Source organism: Coptis chinensis, chromosome 9 (assembly GCF_015680905.1).
Source record: "Coptis chinensis isolate HL-2020 chromosome 9, ASM1568090v1, whole genome shotgun sequence".
Classification (NCBI taxonomy): Eukaryota; Viridiplantae; Streptophyta; class Magnoliopsida; order Ranunculales; family Ranunculaceae; genus Coptis; species Coptis chinensis.
This window is the reverse complement of record NC_141464.1, coordinates 69,436,079-69,439,977: the sequence shown is the minus strand read 5'-3', so window position 1 is coordinate 69,439,977 and position 3,899 is coordinate 69,436,079.

Sequence of the window (3,899 nt, the reverse complement as noted above, 5' to 3'; positions counted from 1 at the left end):
CTCTTTAGTAGTGCCATTAATAGGACCCACACACTTTACATTTTTTTACTTTTTTTTGCTTTTGTTTTTCTCTCCCATCTCGTCTAGTCGTCTTCTTCAGTTTTTCTCTGTACGGGAATTCGTCTAGTCGTCTACCACGAGGATATCCCTATAGGGACGCCAGCTGAGACTGTTGGATCCGAGATCTAACGGTCCGAAAATAAAAAACAAACCCATATTCTCTCTCTTCATTTTTGTTTTTGATTTTCGGACCGTTGGATCCGGATCCAACGGTCTCGAAACACTCATCCCTATAGGGATATCCTCGTGGTAGCCCAGATCTTTATTTTAACCCTATTTGAGATGATGGATGAGACAGATTTAAATCTTGTTATAGCAAATTCAGAGATCTCTATAATTTTAGAAGCTATAGGTAGACCATTCTCTACATCTATAACATCCCCATGACTTTGTACGAGTGAGATGTATTTTTTTGTGAATGTATTTTATTTTATTTATTTATTTTTATTTTTGTGTAACCGTATTGGTTGAACGTAAGGATGTTTTATTGCTTAAAAGCATTTTTAATGGTAAAACCTAAAAAACACTAAATTTTTTGACCAAACAAGCACCAAACCAAATAAACACCAAACAACTTCAGTCCAGACATAAAAAATTCGACGCCAAACTACGCTATTTTGGATACTACGCTGCTTTAGATAAGCCCCGCTAGAATAGAATGCATTTTTCGAAACACTACGCCAGAAAACCCACAGTTTAGCCCAAAGCCTACGCGGTGTTTCAAATATCTCGCGGCTTTTGAAACACCACGTCATACAATTTAGCCTAAAGCTCATGTTGTTTCGAAGCCCACACTACTTTCTGAAAACCGTGCCAAAAATGCCCACAACAACCCACAGGCTCATGCGGTGTTTGAAAAACCGCACGATTTTGGGACGTACATTTGATACAACACCAAAACAAACACCAAATTAAAACTGATTTGGTATTTGGTTTGATATTTTTTTGATTTTTTTTTTTTTTTTTTTTTTATGTTTTACCACTGAAGATGATTTTTACCAAATTTTTAAAAATGTGGTGTTTGCTATTCATTTGGTCTCACCATTAAAAATCCAAGGCAAAAAATATTGTGGTGTTTCAGCCGCACCATTTAGTTTTCTAAATGAGTCAGGATGCAATATAAATTAGAACCAAGGGGATTCACAGTCATTGTCACCAAGCTCAGCGTTTTTTTTTGAAAAAAACGCGTTTAAAATCCGAGATATTGGCAAGGCGTCTGGTTCCAGTTTAAAATCCGGGGTTTAAAAAAAAAAACCCCGTTTTAAACGTTTTAAACGCGTTTTAAACTTAAAAAACGTTCAAAACCCGAGATTTTGAAATTTTGAAAATCTCCGCTTTTTTTTTTTTTTTTAAATCTAAAAAAAAACACGAAGAAAAAAAAGGGGTTTTGGAGTTTACCTTTTTGAAGAGTGGGCGTTAGATTGACTTATTGAGACAGTTTTATTTTGTTTTGGACTATTAATAATTAATTATAAATTTTAAAGTTATTAATTTATTTGTAGAACTTGATTATGTCATTATGGTTGGTAATTAGTAGTATCTTATTTAGAGTCGTGTTTTGGTACTGAATCTAAAATTTATAGTATTTGGATGAGTAATGATAATTTGATACTTTCATATATTTGAATTTTATTTTATTTGTATTATTTTTATTTTTATTTTATGTGTTAATTCTTTTTTCCACTCTTATAAAAAAATCAAATTATTTATCTATTATATTCTTTATCATCGGTTTTTACCGTTTCTTTTACGTATTGTTATGCGATATTATCGTTTAAACCCGTTTTACCGTTTTAAACCGGTTTTTTATGCCCCACGTTTTTTTTCGTTTTTTTTTTTTTTTCGAGACGTTCCGTTTAAAATACAAACTAAGTTTTTTTTAAATATACTGTTTTAAATCCGTACCGTACTTGGTGACAATGTTCACAGTTGAGTGTTCTAGGTGAAAACCCCACGCCAGTGTGTGAACCCTTTATTTTTTGGCTAAATCTATGGTGCGCAGGTCGTATGGTGTGCTGTCAAATCTGGGCCACTCATACTAAGGGGTGCGTGTGTATTGCATGGCAAAAGTACTGATCCAAAGGTCTACATTACCTGCGCACCATACATCTCGCGCACTGAAGAAGTGCTCTTATTTTTTTCGGTAATAAAAAAATTAAAACTTAAAACCTTTGGTAAGAGGTCATTGACTCTTTGGTTTTCGTTTTATGTACTCCGCCGTTTTCTTACCCTCAAAGAAAGTATAGTATTATTTTGAAAGAGTCCCAGTTATTTCTCAAGTATCAAAATTCTCCTTTTCACATGCCATATTTATCCCTATATTTTGTTAGGAAAGACATGTGGGCTGGGGCTGTGGGCTCAATCTTGTAGTCTTCTATTCAACATTTCAGTTCAACGTCAATGATTGGCTTAATTGAAACTTGTCTGCCGCGAAGATGTTTCCCTTTCTTCGTCACTACTAAAGAGAATATCAACTGGTTCATCTGATTAATTTGACCGTTGAGATGGTTTCAATCAGAAGTCTACAAATTGAGTTAAATGAGAGTAAAAAACAACGTTGAGTCCCAGGAACCGGACCCGTTTGTAATTGACTCCAAAAAGTCCAAAGAACTGAAAGGAGTCGAACCCGACTACCCGAGGCAACAAAATGGAGCCAAAAGAAAAACGGTATTGAAAAACTCAAATTAGGCATTTTGTTTCATGGGCCGAGTAAAGTTTATTCTGCTTTCAATTTGTTACAAAGAATTCCCACTCTTCCTAGAAACCATTAGAAATAACTATCAACAGTACAACACATTAAACAAAGTGAAACCAGCCTGAAAGCCAAGACTAGTTATATTGCATTTCCTTGGTGAGCCGGAGGCCTGAGTGTTGGCTTTATCCCTCACATGAAAAGGAGAGAAGAAGTTCATTCTGGTGGAGATGTTAGAGCGCGACCCGCGCCCAGATTGACCTTGACCAAGGCGCGGGTCACGCCCATGCCGTAGAAGACTTCCATGTCTTTAAGCGCGACCCGCACTCAGATTGCTCTTGCCCGAGGCACAACCTGCGCCCAAGACTATTTTTCGTGGGCTTTGCTACAGTAACCGCGAAATTTGTTTTTTCTTATAAAAACAAAATCAAGGTTTTGGAAAAAAAAAAGGACTAATACAAGCAAGCAACCAGAGAGAGAAAACCCAATCTTGAAAGCTATCAAGATTGAGAGATAACATTTACAGAGATACAACCCTGTAAAGAGATAAGAGTAATTTAGTAAGGTGAGAGACTGAAAGGAGAGATTGTAATCTTCCTTCCCACTTTATATAAAGACAAGCTCTTGTGGAAGTATACACCATTGGTCGAACCACGGTATATCTTTGTATTGTGGTATGCGTTTAATTTTGCTTTACATTATTATCTGTTGTTAATAGTTGTTTAGCGAGTTAGGCATGTTAGTATAGGTTGTAGTTGATATTTAGAATTTGTATGGAGTTGAATTGTGTTCAAATACAAGTTATCTGTGTAGTGGAGGAATCGATTGGTATTGGTATAAACCCCAACAAATGGTATCAGAGCCTTGGTTAGATTAGCCTAGGGTGTTATCCAAATCTTGGTTGGAAGGTGTTTGACAAAACTCCTAAAAGAAGATTTTAATTTAAATAACTTGTAGAGATGGACAAGTCGATGAACACTCGCATGACGAGTCTGAATAGGAAGAACTACACCATCTGGAAAGCCAAGATGAAAGACTTGCTATACAGCAAGGACTTGGCACTACCCATTGAGAATGGGGGAGTAAAACCGAAGAAAATGCCCGATGAAATTTGAGTGGAAAAGATTGACAGGAAAGCGATTGGATA